Source organism: Lepidochelys olivacea, assembly GCF_965140295.1.
Source record: "Lepidochelys olivacea isolate rLepOli2 genome assembly, chromosome: 5".
Taxonomy (NCBI): Eukaryota; Metazoa; Chordata; order Testudines; family Cheloniidae; genus Lepidochelys; species Lepidochelys olivacea.
In genome coordinates, this window is record NC_140415.1 from 120,603,255 (window position 1) to 120,622,026 (window position 18,772).

At 41.3% G+C, this 18,772-nt stretch overlaps 1 protein-coding gene across 4 annotated transcripts in view; it reads left to right on the forward strand.

The window, feature by feature from the left end:
- The window catches only part of LPAR1 (lysophosphatidic acid receptor 1), a 99,373-nt gene that overhangs the window by 16,602 nt on the left and 63,999 nt on the right, over nt 1–18,772 (forward strand). The gene's annotated exons all lie outside the window — the stretch shown is intronic.

Genomic DNA, 18,772 nt, shown 5'->3' on the forward strand with positions numbered 1-18,772 from the left:
TAATGGAGGGAAAAACTTGAACTCTGGAAACTCAGCTTGAGATAGGAACCTGGTCGTCATTGTGGACAGCTGAATGTTGGCTCTTTCAACTGAAGAATCCAGATCTGAATAGGAAAAGAGATTGGACTGTTTTGGACCCTTTTATTTCTGAAGGCCAGGGCTCAGGCATGCTGGGACAGTGTGGAGAAACTTGAATTGCTGTTGCCTATTTTGCACCTATTCAGCGGTTAGTGGATTTCAGTCTTCAGTCCGACGCTGCAGTTTAGTGCATTTTTCTAAACTGTGTTCTGAGTTCATGTCATTTATCAAATCAAGTACCCTGGGTTTGTCCTTTCAAAATGTATCCTCAGGCTACATAGAGCTTGGTAAAATGTGCTGTTCAGGTCTGAATTTCTGTTACTGAGGAAATAGACTTCTTAGAGATAAAAATCTGGTTTAATACCCTAAGGGAAGGGAAATAATTGTTTTGTACACAGAAAGCACAGTCAAGAAAATAATTTTCTTTAATCAGATATGCTATTGTTTATCTTATTGCATGCATGATGGGATGTTTTTATAATACGGAAGAGACTTTTAAGATAATTTCACGCTAGCACTAAGATTTATAGCCTTTTTCTAAGGTGCTCTTTGTACTTTCCATGTATCTTAAAGGAACATTGTCAAGGCATGTAAAGAGGAAATCTATTCTGATTTGTTTTCTTAATACCACTTGCTATCTAATTCTTTTCTTGGGGGAGGGTAAATCCCCTTGCCCAAATGCTGCTGTGATTTTTTTTTTTTTTTAAAAGCAGAGCCAGTGTTCTCTTACTTATGAATCATCCGCAAAAACAAACCATTGTATGCTTACATGTTGCAGGAAGAATAACATTCATTTCAAGCATTCAGAGAGTCCTAATAAACAGTAAATATCTAATTCAGAAATCTTGGATGGTATTCCAAAGTGATCTGTGTTAACCTAATTTTGCCCCCATTGAAGTCAATGACAAATGCAAAGGAGTAATTTGAACTACTCATAATCAACATTGTTTTAAATAAACTATTCAGGAGAAGGGTCTAGGTGTCGTCATGCATAGCTCTTTGAAAGGCTCTTTATGTACAGAAGCAGTCAAAACAAACATTAAGTTACATAAAAGAGGGGATAAAAAGGCACGCTCAAAATACAATGCCATTATATAAATTAGCTGTATGCCCACACCTGAAGTAATACTGTATTCAGTTGCGGTCACTCTATCTAAAAAGATACAAACAAAATAAAGGGGGTCCAAAGACAGGTGAATGGTAGGGTTGCCAACCGTCCAGGAATTAAAGATTAATCTTTAATTAAGGATTATGTCATGTGAGGGAAATCTCCAGGAACGTGTCCAACCAAAATTGGTAACTCTAGTGAACGGAATGATTAGACACATGGAAAAGACTTCTGTATAAGAGAGAGTAAAATGTTGAGGGCTCTTGGACTTCGTTACAATAGTTGAATTATAGCTCAGATGATATTTCATAGTGTTTTCTTCTCATAATACAATGACCTCTTCACTGTTGCTTCAGAGTGTTCTCCTTACATGAGATTGTTCTGAGAACCTGATTCCTGGTCCTGCATACCCTTATTTATATGAGTAGTCCCACTGGCTTTAATGAGCTTATTCCTAGCAGTGGCCCCCTGGTTTGTACTATGGTGCATTGTTGAAGTTGGCAGATAAATGGCAGATGATTATTTAAAGAACCAATTGAACAACAGCAATAAAGAAGGAACAGTCAATTGTGCCTGTGTTCAGACAAAGCAATATCCTTGCAGAGTCAGTGAAACTATTCGGCTTATATGTGGAGGCTGCTCAAAATACAAGTCTCTCCAGTTTGTAGTAAACTTGTTGCTGAATGTATTTGGTCAGGAAAAGATGCTGTTTTATAGTATGCACAGTATTGCTGGGAGAATGCTCTTTCCTTGATTAGCCACAAAGGTCCTTTTCAAGAGGTTTGTCTGATGTCATTTTTGAGCAAAAGCTGAGCTGTGAATGCAACTGATGTAAATCATCCCTCAGTCTGAGATCATCTGTTAATTGTCATGTTGTGGAAAAATATTACGGCATGTGAGGATAAATTTTGTTTACAAAATAACTAGGGAAAGCTGCTTTTGTAGCAAGAAAGAACAAGTGATGGGATGCAGAAGGGGGAAGAAAGTGAATGGTACAAAATTAAATGTAGGGGTTAATTTGTACAGAAACGGTAAATTGGTTGGCACAGAAGATGGTCTCTTCACAGAGCAGTTATACCCTGGGTAATCCGCTTTGACAAGTACTCTGTCTTTTATATTAAGAAGGTGAATATTTGTACAATGCTTGTGAAAATGAAAGGTTTGAAAATCCTTTATATCCACAGAAAGTTGGAAGCTTGACCAGAGCCCCTTTTTAATAACTGTCTCTGAGCCTTGAGAGTGAACGGTATGGGGGCAGCAAGTTCGTGGAAGTGAAGGAGGTTGATCTGATTTTCTTTTTTTAATAACATGCTTTTGACCTTTTACCTTAATTAACTAGAGTTTGAACACACAGAACTTTTATTGAAGGAAGGCCCTCAGTTTAGACTTCAAGAAAACTTTTGAGGTCAAATGTCTAGTGCTTTAGTAAGTAAACCAAGTAAAATTGAAGTCACTCTTGAAGGGGGATGTCCCTTACGTCCCTTTCATTCCATCCCATTGTTTATCTCTGATCTGAGCTCAAAGCCTGTCTTTTACTAAGTAAAGCATGATGGAATTCACACTGGGAAAACCAGTCAGAGACCTGAGACACAATCTGTTTTGGTTCTCAGAAATTCTCCACTTTCACTAGTGCCCGCTCAGGAGTTTTGTAAGCAAAACCCCATCTGGGTAGAGACTGATTTTGTTGGAGAAAATGCCACTTACAAGAGAAGTTGTCTTTTAAATAAAATGAGCTGAAAAGAGATGTAATTATTTAATACCAAATGAAAAGTGGCAATTAACTATGTACTAAGAAATATGCAATTGACTATATGCTAAGAAATAACTGCTCCATCCCACTATAAGGAGAGGAAGAGAGGCCTTTTTGCAAAATATGGAGCTGGATATTGGTTTGGATTTCAAATTCTGCCACAACGTTCAGATTATGCGATCTTGATTAGGAGCTGCCTTTAATTTTGTCTCTGTAAAGTTCGCTCCTGTGAAAAGTGCTATACTGACAGCCCTCAAAACTAGAATAGAGATGCAGCAAACTTCCTCCCATTCCTTGTCAGTATGCCTTAATGACATGGAGGAAACTCCTGGAGAAGTGAGATAGTAGTTCGGTTTCTGTGCCTATTCAATCAGTCTTTGACCTCTCTGCTGAGACTTGATAAAGGTTGCCAGTTCCTTCGAGCCAGTTATGGTGTTGGTGGTATTTTGTGATGTGGACATTTGTCCTCTGGAAAATGGACAGAGACCACTGCCAAAGGTTTTGTTTTGTTTTTTACTGAATACATTTATAGGAGGTTTCACTGTATAGATTGGCTCCTTCCCCTCCTTCTTTAATTTAAGATACTCGAATGCCATTTATATTTTTAGGGATATGATATGAACCCAGTTTAAACGGTGTATTTTGCCTCCGATGATTTTCTCTCAGTGTTTGAGATGTGCTGCTAACAAAGAAAGAAAAGGAGCGTGTGAGAGAGAGGTGGATGTGCTAGTGTGTTGTGAATACTCTGGCGATCATGGAGTTGTGTGTTGGTGTTCTTCAATGTGCAACATACAGCTGAGTTCTGTTCCATTACATGTTGCTTTAGGGGAGATGAAGGAGTTGTCTTTCAGTTTTCTGGGACTGCCTGCTCAGACTTTTGACAACTTGTATTAAAACTTCAGGAATCCATATTCATCTGTAAAAGCTCAGTGGGGAACAGAATGCGCACCTCTGTGGCCAGCTCTTGTTTTCCACCCCTCTCTCTCTGTTCACTCCAATAAAAAATGCTTCCAGTCAGTAGAATTGAGGGCAGTTAGGGCTCTGGGATACATATTTTATGTGGGAGAATATAGCTGGTTTTCATCTGAGAAGTCTGGTAATATTGCATATCTTGCAAGGGTGGTGTTACTTGTGTCATTTGCTGTGTCCAAAACCATGTGAACAGTTAATAGCTGCCTCTTCCTTTTACGGAAAGTTGCAGCACAATGTTGAAACCTAAGAAGAACTCCTGTTTCTTCTGTCTTGTGGATGTCTGAAAGAGATTCTTACCTTCGTTGCTATTGAGGGAATTTCTTTTGCGTTACGCACTGTAATTGAAGATTTGCTGCTGTTTAAACTGGTTTAATTACAATACTATAAAATGTATTCAAATAGTGATTAATAGAGAAATAGCAATGGTTGCCAAAATCCCTTTATCATGTTCAGTATAATGAAGTCCGGTAAAGGAGTCAAGCTAATATTTCCCCTCAAGCCAAAGTTAATTGAATAACAAAGTTCATAGAATAAAATTCATTCATTCTTGACTGTACTGAAATACAGTCTACATTAATAAGCTCTCATGGGATTATTAACTCTACTTGGTAGCACCACACTGTTCTAGGCACATCCTAAATAGAAAAGGAGGTACAGTCCCTGCTCAGAGAAGCTCACAAGCTGAAGAGGAGAGGAGCAAGGGGTGCACAGTGTAAGTAAAGTGATCCAGTTGGTGACTGGCCACATCTTGGTAAGGCAGGGTTGTTAATTTATACAGCCTACTAAATTGTTTATTTCTAATTACCCCTCAAATTTGCCATTGTGCGTCAGCAAGTTTTGTTTAGGTATCATGGCAGAAGTAGGGTTTCAGAAGAGACTTGAATAGATAGTTGAAAGAAATGGGCCTCTTTAATTAATAAATTCTCTGTTCACTGATCCTGAATTGATACACCACCCTAACACTGTCTTGAACTGGCAAAGGTTCCGTGAAATCTGCTTTTTGCTGCTTTCAAATGTGTCTATATTGATTTGTCATTCGATTTGAAAACCTTTTTTCTCTAAATGGCATATTACAGATTTCCCTATTTCAAAGTACATTGTAGGGATACCTGGTCTTTTTTTTTAAAAAATGTTTATTTGTTTAAGTTCTTATTCTGAGGTGACACTTCATGTCCTCAGAAGCCCTCCCAAGTTCGTTATGAATTTTTTCCTTTTTTGTTGGGAATTGTGGGAGAATAGAATTTTGTAGGAGTTGTCTAAACCAAATTTCTGGAATATCAGGTAAAATTACAGAACTTCTGTCATCCATAGAGCTGGCCACAGATATTAATATTAAGGAAGTACTAATTTGATTTTTGTTAGACACGTAGTTGATCAGTGATGATAGAGTGATTTGCTGAAATGAGAATGTAGATAACTGTCTATAAACAAATGTCTCTAAACACTGGCTGATACTGGCTTGGTAGATTGACACATCCGAGTGTGTTAACAAATGAGACCCAATCCTGCAAACACAAGTGAGTTGTCCCACTGAAGTCTGTGTACTTTAAATTAAGTACTTTCATACTTTTTTTCAGGATTGGGGCCATGTATTTTATTTACTTGAATTCTCATTGTTTAATTGTTATAAATTCTATTTATGCAAGACATCAGTTCTGGACATTTTGATAGCTTTGCAAGAGCTTTGAACTTTTCCACTAACTGAAAAGATTATTTTCCCATTAAATATGTGTGTTGTCAGCAAACATTTTCTCTTGCTCAAAAGATCTAAGTAATTTGATGTTGTATAGTAACTGGTCACATCAATATCTTTGTATATGCATCCCTCCTCTTTGTCATTCTCTTCTCCTATCGCTATCCAGACCCCCAATTATTGAAACAAAGGCATTATGTATTGTAATCCTTGTAATCGCCTCGCAGTTGAATGCAGAGTGCAGGAGTTTATCTTAGATTGCAGCTTCAGGCAAAATACATTCTGGAATGAGTAATTGGTTGGGGGGGGGGGAATAAACAAACATGCATCTTTGGGATCATAACAGTTTAATCAATTTGAGTTGAGTCAGTGTGCTTAGCTAGGTCATTTTGGTAAAGTTTCACATGAGTTTAGCTTCTGCAAATTTATTTGTCTTAGTACAGCATGTACTGAACTCAAGGTCAAGATTCGACAGTCTGCTCACTGCTACAAAATAAGACAATGTCTCCTAATAAAACATTACTTTGGCATAAAAACTAATTGTGCGTCCACATTTTTTAAAATACTGGTGCAGCCATAAAAACCAAAAATAGTTGCCATATTTATACAGTGGTTTGTTTGAAGTAAACTACTGGAGTAAATTATTGCATAGAAAACGAGAGTAACAAATGCCTGTTGCACAATTGGTCAAATTTAGACCTGGGTCAAGTCACGGTGAAGTCGATAGATTCTCTCACCTGCATTTGCCAGGTTTGACTTTTGGCCTGAAAATAAAACACTGTTTTCAAAGGCCTTGTGGCCTTAATAAAAATATTGCCCTTGGTCGCTTGCAAAAAACAAAACGTAGTAATTGCTTAAGCATTTTTTTCAAGAATGGTTTCAATTTGGTGTTCTTGTCTAATAGAAATATTGTTAAATTTCTTATAGCTACTTTAACCTAGTTGTCCATAAATTTGGTGTAACATGGTCTATGCTGTGATGATGAAGCTAGAGGACAACATTTGTGGTTGTAGTTTGAGGTGCTTAAAATTTTTAGTAGTGCGTAGCACGACTGTAGTATAATAATACTAAACTAGATTCTCTTTTGTAACAGAGCAGAATTAGATCCATTTTCTCTCTTTCGTATTTACATACTTTATGGTGACGTTTGCTAGCACATAATAGCGCCTGCATTGACCAAATGATGCTACAATAAAATTCTCGAGAAAACTACCAGGAACCACTGCGACCCTTTCTTCCTTCCCTCTCCCCACAAAACAACCACAAATGTACATTTATGTGTATAAAATAAATATCTTTAACAAACACTCTTTTGAGTATTTTTGTGTTAATTTTTATTACATTGGTGCCTAGATGTAATATTAAAACAGTAAAATTGTTAAAGTGAACAGTGAAAACATTCACTTTGTGTGTGCATATATAAAAACACAAACACGAAACAGTGCATTTAGTTAGCGTGCAATAAAGGTGACACATACTGTTAAATATGGGGAGCAATATGACTTACTTCTCATGTACTTTTGGTTTTAGATATTTTGTAAAAAATGGATCACAATGACAAAGAATAATTAGGGTATGCACCCAGTTTCAGGTGGGGCACATAGTTGTTGGTAAGTCTGTTGTGCCTTCCATCCAAGTTCCTCGAAGAACTTTCCAAAAAATAAGGATTTAAGTTTCAGAACTCCCCGGTATAGCAGGCAGTACTGTTACCCTCCCCCTCACTTTTGATATGGAGAAAGTGAGTCACAGAGTGGTTAAGGGATATAGTTTCAGCCAATGGGTGCCCACCAGAAGAAATTGTGTCTGGAAGAAGATGCAGAGGTGAGTTGCTGCTATCCTGGCCCTCTGTACCAGAAGCTAAGGAAGGGAGTTGTAGGACAATCCAGGGCTCATGGGTGCATGTCTGAGGGTCTGTCTATGTGCCATTGTCCCTTGGAAAGATCTCACTTTTCATAGTGATAATCAAGGTGGGCCATTTCCAGCAGTTCGATTATCACTACAAAAGGTTTTTTCCCCCCTGCTCTCCTGCTGGTAATAGCTCCCCTTTCCTGGTCACTCTTGTTACAGGGTGTATGGTAACACCCACTGTTTCATGTTCTCTGTGTATATAAATTCTCCCCACTATATTTCCCACTGTATGCATCCGATGAAGTGAGCTGTAGCTCATGAAAGCTTATGCTCTAATAAATTTGTTAGTCTCTAAGGTGCCACAAGTACTCCTTACCTAGCTCTGATTTGGGTTCAGTGTTTAAAACTGTAAGGTTGAAGCAGATCATCAAAGAGAGAATCTGGCATAGTGAAAAGTTACTAATTCTAAAATCCCAGTTTACCCTTCGGCCTAATGAGTCTGCTTATAACAGCTTCGACTTCTTTCCAATGAAGTAAATATATACTTAGGGGCTCAAACAAATTAGTTGTGGAGTTCAAACAATATGCTGTCCCACTGCCCATGTACTTCCAACCTCACCTTTACTCCTATACAGAGATCTATTCTTCTACCTTTTAAAAATAACTTTAAAAATGACACTTTTGTTCCTCTTCGTGTTGAGTCTGGGACAGATGATCCAGAGATTAACATGATCAAGTACAACATTTTTTGAGAGATGTGCACTTTATTCATTAGGGATATTTGTGTGTTGTGTATGTCAGATCTGTACTACGGTGTCAATTATCTTAGCGAACCCAATGCTTGGCGTTTTAAAATAAATGAAGCTTTCTAGATGCTGAATACTGTCTTGTGGCCAAATAGCATCTGGTAGAGATTAGTCATGTTCATAAAGCAGAAGAAATTCCATAATCTGCAGTTTCATCATTAAATGTATGGCACCTATGTACTTCCCCATATATAGTTGTCTGTTTGCTGGATGTGTTTACTGTAAAGATAACTGTGTCTATAAACAGTAGGCGTAATTAGAGCAATATTTGTATTAAACACCTGCCATTTCATAGTTTGGTTATGATGTGTTTGAATCTGCTCACTAATTCTTGGCACTCTTTCAATGCCTTGTAATACAGCAAGCTGTCAAAACCTCATTAGTAAGAAGCTGCCCTTGTCCTTTTGTGGTTCAGACTTGTTCCTCTTTAATAAGCGATTGCATTTTCTGGCACTGTGCCTTTTTGCTCTACTAAATTTTGTCTGAGGATTCTATTTCCTTTATTTTTCCCCCAGGGGCTCAGGGTCTGATTCTGAACTCACTAACTTTATATCCATGTAATTTCATTGACTTAAATGGAATTATTCCTGATTTTTATACTGATGCAAGACCATAATCAACTTTGTGTGCGTGTATGTGTGTTTCTACAGCAGTGCCTATTGTATATCATCCAGCCAGAGTTGTGGAGTATTTTTAATATGGACCTATTAATTTCCAGATGGAGCAGTTTCAAGAACCTGATAATCTATCAGAAGCTTCTCACCGTAATAGTTCTGTTAAGCAGGTCAAGTAGTCAGACACAGTACAAGCAGGCAGTATTGACTTTTCCCCCCTGCTTAGTTTGTGATCTGACCTCTATAATTTGCCTGTGCAATGGTTTTCCTATGTATTTTCAGGTTTTATGCTCTATTATTTTATGTTAAATCTGGAGAGCTCTTAGAAACTGTCTTAACCTTTACTTGGACAGATTTTAAGATTTTTCTTGTCAGCCAGCACTTTAAAAATTTACCAGATGCCATAAGCTAGAAGATGTTATGAAAGATGAAGGGGTGGGGCTCACAGCAGTGTGGTTCTAGGCGAATGCTCCGGTGGGAAATCCACCTATCCGGCCACCAGCTGGATTCCAACCAGGATTCTATATATAATACATAAAAATTAGTTACTCAGAATAGTGCAGGTTGCTGCAGCAACACACATGATACTAGCTTTGGGCTGTTGGTTTAGGTTAATCTGTGCATGTGTATCTGACTGTGACAGGGATTTCAGTGTTTTAGTGCTGCTCTGACATGTTCTCTACTGGTTTTGGCTGTTAAGTCCAGATGCGCTGCTTAATTACTACTACTTTAGTGACTTCTCCTTTACTGCACGTGATAGGCTAGTTGAGGAATTCAGATAAGCATTTTATGAAAAAAATACTCAGCAGAAACTATACATATGTTTGTGAGTGATGTGACCCCGTTTCTCATATCCTGTTTCCCCTTCTATTACAGGGATTTTCTGTGGATGTGCACTATTTGTGTGTGTGTGCATATATACATTAAGAGAAGAGAGAGTTCCATGCATCAGTGATTTTGGTTAATACATTGTCCCCATCAATTTTCAGTATTTTGTACTTTTGAATGAACCTTGATCTGTTGGTTTCTTGTACATGGTGTCTGCGTGTTCTGAAACATGGAGGTATTTTTAACTTCACATTCATTGAGGTTTGTGGTCATTCTGATCTCTTCAAGAAGCAGATCTTCTTAAAAGTTGACTTCTGCTCACACAAGCCTCACTCCTGAGGTTGACAATTAGATTGCTCCAGTGGAATGCAGCTGTTGTGGGAGGCCGTGGTCACGCAGAGGTAGGCAGTCCCTCCAGTAACTCGTGCTGTTCCCATGGTGGACTTAAAAGATGAGTTCTGAAACATGGTATTCAGTGGCAAGACAGTGAAGAAAGTGGAGGACTGGGGCGAGGTTCATTGAATCAGCAGGCTACTGTGCTCTAGGCTACTTTTTATTTTGATTGGAACAACTTCTCAGTGTGTGTAAGCTCAAAAACCTCTCTTTCACCAACAAGTATCAGGGGGTAGCCGTGTTAGTCTGTATCCACACATGCATCTGAAGAAGTGAGGTTTTTACCCACAAAAGCTTATGCTCAAATTAATCTGTTAGTCTTTAAGGTGCCATCAGACTCCTTGTTGTTCTCTCACCAACAGAAGTTGGTCCACTAAAAGATATTACCTCACCCACCTTGTCTCTCTTCTATACTAGAGCCAAATGGCTACAACCACACTGGAAGTAAACGGCAATACTTCTGTGATGGGATGTACGCCACATCCAAGACCTGAGCAGGTTAATGTGGGCCAGGTGGGGCCAGTTAATCTTAAATGCTGCACCTGGAGGGGAACCAGGGATTGATAGGTCCTAGGACAGATGAAGCCCAGCTGGGATAGAACCATAAAGCTAGGAAGTGAGAGCAGGAGAGGGGATGCAGGTAAGAAGTCTGTAGTCATTCCCTAGAGAGAAGGGAGTTGGCCAGGGGAGAATAAGCCCTGGATCCTGCCTGGACTAGGCAGTCTTACAAGAGGCCTAGAGGGGTGAAGTAGCCGCAGGGTGTGGAGGAAGCTCCAGTGGTAAACTCCGAGATAGGCAAGGAGAGAGAGGAGGGGTAGAAAGGAGCCCAGGGAAATAACAGGGTCTGGGATTAAACTGCTAGTCATAGGGCCTCAAGGCTGGAACCCAGAATAGAAGGCAGGCCTGGGTTCCCCTACCAGTCACTGAGAGAGTGGCACAGGACGTGGAATTGGAATGGAAGACTGCTTGAAATAGCATATGGACAGCTTGTCCGATGGGACTTAGTCCTACCTGTCCAGATAAACAATCTAGTGACCTGGTCGGAGGGCAGAGTTACAAAGGGAGAACGGGGCTGCAGCGTGAGTAACCAACCGATGGAAGGAGGCGCCAGATGGGGCCAGAGCTAATTCCCAGACCTAGCTACAAGGAGATGCCCCTGCAGGGCATGTGAACCTCTTCATAACTTCTGATACTTCCGTCAGTTATTGTAACAGAATTCTGCCTGTCGACAGAACACCACCACCCTGTTCTTCACCAATCTTCATGCTGTATAAGCTCAACATTTTCGATCTCTTCTCACTTCTCCAAAATTGAATACCAGAGAGCTGTAGTGGTGTCTCACGCTTCCTTATTTTTAGTGGTATACTACAGTATATTAGTAATATACAATTATTGATAGTACTTAATTTAACTGTTTCATTATTTGTTTTGGTGATTACTTAAAATACTTAAAATCTATATACTCTCTGCTTTTTATATAGGACAAATTCCCATGTCCGTATGAACTGCAAAAGACCTTAAATGCCTCATACAAATAACCACTGTAACCTATCTTTAAATTACAAGCTAATTTAAATCTGTTTGGTCCATTTTGTTGCCTCGAAAACCCATCTCCAGTTTTCATTTTCTAAAAGAAAATTTTGGGAGCTGGAAATGTGCCTTTTGTGTAGAATGAACTCAGTCCTCAAAGATGAGGTTATGTATTTGGTTTCCCTAATATACGGACCTACAATTCAAATAAAAAACAGTGCTGGTTAGTTCTTCAGTCTCATATGCAAAGTAAACTTTCAGAATGAGGAGATTGTATGTGGTACCTGTGACCATAGCATTAGAGTGACTCTTGTTTGCCAAAAAAAACCCATAAAATAATAGTGTAACCCGTATAGAGGCCTGTGGTCTCAGTTTTACTTCTCAACTCTTAATATTATGTTTGAACAGCTCACTGCAAATAGGTCACTAGGTGGTAAAAAATTAGCCATATCGCTTGCCATTTTCACTTCCAGAGAAAGTCTCTGATTCTTTGGTTCTCTTTATGGTCTGCCTTCTCCTCTTTCCTGGCTAGTTCCTGCATATTACTGAGCACTTTCAACTGCCAATGCAGTGAATGAGAGAGTATCTGTCAGGAGACACTTGTAGGGTGACCAGATGTCCTGGTTTTATAGAGACAGTCCCGATTTTTGGGTCTTTTTCTTTTATAGGTTCCTATTACCCCTCATCCCCAGTCCCAATTTTTCATATTTGCTGTCTGGTCACCCTAGACGAGAGGTGGGCAGACTTCGGCCCGTGGGACCACCCTGCCCAGCCCCTGAGCCCCTGGCCCAGCCGGCTCAGCCCCAACCCCTCCCCTGCTGTTATGCCGCTGTGCGGAAGGCGGGGCTACAAGCTCCTGACGCTCTGAGCAGCATGGTGGGGGGGGTGCACACACGAGGCGGTTGGGGGGGTTTGGTGTGGGGTCCCGGGGGGTAGACAGCGGGCGATTGGGGCGGAGGTCCTGGGGGGCAGTCAGTGGACAGGGAGCAGGGTGCAGTTGAATGGGGTGGAGGTTCTGGGGCAGTCAAGGGTCAGGGAACAGGGGGGCTTGGATAGCGTGTGGGAGTCCTGGGGGGCCTGTCAGGGGGTGGGGGTGAGGATAGGGGTCAGTCAGGGGACAGGGAGCGGGAGGGTGGTTTGGGGCAGGGGGTCCCAGGAGGGGGCAGTCAGGGGACAAGGAGCAGTGGGGTTGGATGGGTCAGGGGTTCTGAGGGGGAGTGGTAGGGGGCGAATATGGGGCGGGGCCAGGCTGTTTGAGGAGGCCCAGCCTTCCCTACCCGGCCCTCCATACAGTTTTGCAACACTGATGTGACCCTCGGGCCAAACAGTTTGCCCACCCCTGCCCTAGACACGTGGCATCTTGCAGGTCAGGCCTGTAGCCTCTCTGGTGCTGTGCTCAACATTTTAAAATATCTCTGATGCATCTAGTCAAAGTATCTATGGTATGTAACAAATGAAGAAGCTCACGCCATGGGACACACATTCTAGTACAGCCCTCGTTGTATCTGGTGGCACCCTCTGCTGCTTAAGCGAGTGATTCCCAAAAGAGTCTTAAAATACTTCTCTTTATTTGGCTGTTAAACGTAGCTGCTAAAAGAAATAATTTATATGTTTGTAGAAGCGATTAAATATGGCAAAGTGAATGAATAAATAGACGTGTCCTCAGAGTATGTTTAGGAATTTTGAATTAACTCTAGTTTATATTTGTTTGGAGAAACCTTAAAACAAATAGTTAGTTTTATGGAAACAGATATAACCACTTTCTCCCCATTCGAGAAGTTATGAGCCAAGATGCATTAAACTTCTAAATAAAATCAAATTAAGATAGCATTTAATAGGTTTTACGCTTTTTGTGTTGTATCTCTCACTTTGGTACATGATATAGTGAACATAATCAATTTAAGGATGAATGGATTCAGAATCTTTTTCGTCTTTTGATGCTGTCTGGTGGGTATAAGGAGATAGGGTTGTCAGGTGTCCAGTTTTCAACTGAAATGCCCAGTTGAAAGGGGACTCTGGCAGCTCTGGTCAGCACTGCTGACTGGGCCATTAAAAGTCTGGTTGGTGTGAGTCTGGCAGGCTCCCAAGCTGGCTTCACACGGCTCCCCGCAAGCAGCAAAGTGTCCCTTGGCTCCTAGGCGAAGGGCCGGCCAGGGGGGCTCTGCACACTGCCCCCGCCCCGAGTGCCAGCTGTGCAGCTCCCATTGGCCGGGAACCATGTTGCTACTTGTGGGGCGCCACCCAAGGTGAGTCGAGTCCATGCCCCCTCCCACACCCAAACTCCCTCCTGGAGCCTGAACCCCACCCTGCTCCCCAACCCCTTGCCCACCCCCACCCCCAAACTCCCTCCCAGACCACACACACCCTCCCACATCCCTGCCCCAAGCCTGAGTCCCCTTCAGCACCCAAACTTGCTGCTGGAGCCTGCACCCCAACCCCCTGACCAAGCTCAGAACCCCTCCTACCCCCTCATCCCCACCCCAGAGCCCGCACCCCTGTCCCAGCCTGAATCCCCCTCCTGCACCCTGAACCCCTCATTTCTGGCCCCACCCCAGAGCCCATACCCACTCCCAACCCCCTGCCTCAGCCGGGAGTCCCCTCCCACACGCCAAACCCCTTGGCCCAGCCCCGGAGCCTCCCCTTTTTTCTCATTAGAAGCCTGACCACTGTTTTCCAACAGTACAACATTTGGGGAATAAAAAAAGAGAAGAGAAGAAGCAATGGGAAAAATATAGTGTGTGTGGACCATTATCCCCAGCTGTCTTTGGAGAAGGTAGTAAGACCTCATGAGGCATTTACGCGAGGCTTACCAAGGCTAGAGAGAAAGTGATAAAATCTATGAAACCAGCGGCGGGGAAGCTAGTGGCCAAGGACTAGAAAAGATCTTTACTGACGTATTCGTGTTTAATCAAATAATGAAGTTTCTTTTAGTAAAAAATAAAATAAGCGCACACTAATATTCCCACAGTGTTAATCTGCTTTCTGTGTTTGTCAGAGGGCATCATTGTTTAGTCTATATATCAGAGAGTTATAAAATAGCCAAAACTGTGTTTTGCAAAGGATTTGGGAGTTTTAAAGTGCTCTGTCTTGGTTATTTAGTTTCCTCTGAAGGCCTTTTGGGGGAGGCTAGGTCCCCGTGTTTTTTCCTCAGTGTGAGGACAGTAGCAGAGATCTGGAGCAGAATGCCGTGTGGAAAGAATGAAAAGATTTCTTGCAGGAGCTAAGCTGGGGAGAAGAGGGCTCAGTGGAGAGCTATATAAAGAAGATGGAAAAACTGACCCTAGTGCATGGAAGATGGTCGGTTTCAGTTACATGTGATGTAAGCACGCTGGGCTATGTATGAAACTGAAGCAAGCTTTCTAGGATGACCCTATTTGAGAGGGAGGAATGCCTTACACAATGGCAGGCAGAGACTGGGCTTAAACGAAAAAAGACATGACTGACTCAGAAAAGCATGTGGAACACAGCTTTCCTACATTACTGTCTGCTCTTACTGGGCATGGTAAATATATGTTGGCTTTGAGGAAAGTGAATTAAGAACAGGAAACTTACTGGCACACGATCCATCGTCTAGACCCAAGCTCTGCGATGCAACCGCATTGGCTCCAACCCCTCAGACGGAGACAAACACCTACAAGATCTCCGTCAAGCCTTCTTACAACTCCAGTACCCACCTGCGGAAGTGAGGAAACAGATTGACAGAGCCAGAAGAGTTCCCAGAAGTTACCTACTACAGGACAGGCCTAACAAAGAAAATAACAGAACGCCACTAGCCATCACCTTCAGCCCCCAACTGAAACCTCTCCCACGCATCATCAAGGATCTACAACCTATCCTGAAGGACGACCCATCACTCTCACAGATCTTGGGAAACAGGCCAGTCCTTTCTTACAGACAGCCCTCCAACCTGAAGCAAATACTCACCAGCAACCACATACCACAGAACCACTAACCCAGGAACCTATCCTTGCAACAAAGCCCGTTGCCAACTGTGTCCACATATCTATTCAGGGGACACCGTCACAGGGCCTAATCACATCAGCCACACTATCAGAGGCTCGTTCACCTGCACATCTACCAGTGTGATATATGCCATCATGTGCCAGCAATGCCCCTCTGCCATGTACATTGGCCAAACTAGACAGTCTCTACGTAAAAGAATTAATGGACACAAATCAGATGTCAATAATTATAACATTCAAAAAGGTTTCAGAGTAACAGCCGTGTTAGTCTGTATGCGCAAAAAGAAAAGGAGTACTTGTGGCACCTTAGAGACTAACCAATTTATTTGAGCATAACATTCAAAAACCAGTCGGAGAACACTTCAGTCTCTCTGGTCACTCGATTACAGACCTAAAAGTGGCAATTCTTCAACAAAAAAACTTCAAAAACAGACTCCAACGAGAGACTGCTGAATTGGAATTAATTTGCAAACTGGACACCATTAACTTAGGCTTGAATAGAGACTGGGAGTGGATGAGGCTTGAATAGAGACTGGGAGTGGATGGGTCATTACACAAAGTAAAACTATTTCCCAATGTTTATTCACCCCCCCTCCCCCCCATTCCTCACACATTCTTGTCAACTGCTAGAAATGGCCCACCTTGACTATCACTACAAAAAGTTGTGGGTTTTTTGTTTTTTTCCCCCCTCTCCTGCTGGTAATAGCTCACCTTACCTGATCACTCTCATTACAGTGTGTATGGTAACACCCATTGTTTCGTGTTCTCTGTGTATATAAAATCTCCCCACTGTATTTTCCACTGCATGCATCCGATGAAGTGAGCTGTAGCTCACGAAAGCTTATGCTCAAATAAATTTGTTAGTTTCTAAGGTGCCACAAGTGCTCCTTTTTTTTTTTTTTTTTTACTGGCAGGGTTGATCTAGATGACTACACTGTGGCCTCAGTCTGATAAATACCAATTAACTCTTTTTTTTTTTTGTATATCTGTTGGATGTTCAGTACAGTCAGTGGGAGCAGTTTCCCACAACATCTTCCAGGAAAGGCAATGTTAGGTAGGGACAGCATTAAATTTGCCTACAAAACAATTAAATCTTTTCCATGGCCATTAATATATATCAGTATACAGGGATGCTGGGGATTTTTGTTTTGTTTGTGAATGAAACTGCTAAATTCCATTTTCAAAGTTGAGATACTGGAATTTGATCATCTTGAAACTAGTTTCAGAGAACACACTAACTTAATTTCTTTTCACCGTTCTTTATTTCATTTTTTGCACATATAATGAAGGGAAATACACAAAGAAGTTGGTATAACCTCAGCCAAAGCAACCCGAATAGGGAACTCTTTTGCATTTGACTAACAAATCTGTCTTCCTACTGCACCTTTGTTCTTGGTTTGTGGGAAAAACTTTAACGATGGCATGTCTAATGTAATCAAATTTGTCTTGAACCATTATTCTAGTATCGGAGCATGTTGCAAGGACTGAAATAGCGGTAAAGGCAATCGCTCCCCTTACCTCCTTCAAAACGTGTAGGAGCAATGTCTTGAGTTGTTTACCAAGATATTGGCTGTCGGTGTGTTTTGCATTTAGTCCTGAGCACCATCATTCTGTCCGTGAGTGTGAGTTCCGTAGTGTAGGCCCAGCTCCTCTGAAAGGTCTGTCTCCGGCACTCCATGAATCTCCCCGTGTTGTTCAAGAGTTGTGGCATGTAGCCATTGTGGGAGGTTGTCATGGTTACCAAGGAAGAAAACATCTCTTAGGCACCTAGTGTTGATCCTACGAAGGACTTTAATCGGGACTGAGACTTCGAACTGTACTTCATGTTCAGTGGGGAGCCAGTACAGCTTGAGGAGGTGCAATGTGCTATTCCGAAGCGCACAGGCCGCTCTGTTTTGTATCATTGGGAGCTTTTTCAGAGCATGTCTTCATTTCTATAGATGAGTTGCAATAATCATGCCCAGAGTTCACAAATGTGTGTATCTCTGCCTGAGACCAGTAGCTCAAACTACATTTGAGTACACCTTTAAATACCCGCAACTGAAGTGAGAGACCATTCGAAGTATATTCCTTTCACACAGAGTACCAGATGCATAGAATGTTGCAACTGTATTGCGTGCATGCGTATTCATTACCAAGACACAATGGTGTTGTCTGTTCCCCTTCTTTTTCTTAAACCTCTACTGTTGCATTACTAGCTATACTGGTGGGATCAGGCAGCTGCTGGCATTTTTGCCAGAATGACACCTGGACTAGCGCTGGTAAGGGTGAGATGACATAGGGCTATAAATGACAGTGCCTTGTCTACACTCATGCCCCCACCATTGTTACTGCTTCTGGAATGCACCAGTGGTAATACAAGGCTGGAAGATCAACAACACAACAAGTCTACACTAGACACGGGCAGCAAAAGGCCAGACATAAAATTTTTCAGAAAAAGGGTCATTGCTGTTTTCTGAAATGGTTTAGCATACTTACTGAAGTGGCGGACTCGTTTAAAATATCATTTTACGCACTCAATTAAACTATCCAGATAAATTATCTAAAACTGTATAAGAGATACCTGACAAAATGAGGATGTTAGAAAGAATATATCTATGGCAATGGAAGACAAAGTTAAAATGTTTGAATAAATTCTCCCCCCATAAAACAAAAATCAGTAAACAATTGAACCTTAAACCAATAAGTGACCTAAGGGAATACATTTATCATACTTCACAAAAAACCGTTCGAGTGGTGTAAGTAGCACAAACAAAAAAGAATGAATGCAAACTAAAAATTATCAAGGGCTGCGGGACTTCTGTTCATCCTCCAAATTATTTCAACATGTCTTGGGAAAGCTGAGATCATTATATTACCTTTAACTACAAATGCCTGTCTCCTTTAGAGACGGGTAATGAGCAGTAATGTCTGTATTTTTTTTTAAATATAACACTGGGATGTTTCTGAAGAAGTTTGGGGAATTTTCAAGTATTGAATTGCATTCTTGAATAAGCATATTTTGCTTTTAAAACTGAGTATCAGTTATGTTGAGACTCAAGCTACTAGTAGTTAGTCTGTTTTGATGGGGAAAAATTATGCAGTTAATGTGATCATACTGTATCATGCTGCAGTATTTAGACAGTTGGGAGGGGAGGGGAGATCTATCTCTGGTTTACAATTAGAGATCTGAGAGTAGTTACATTATCTT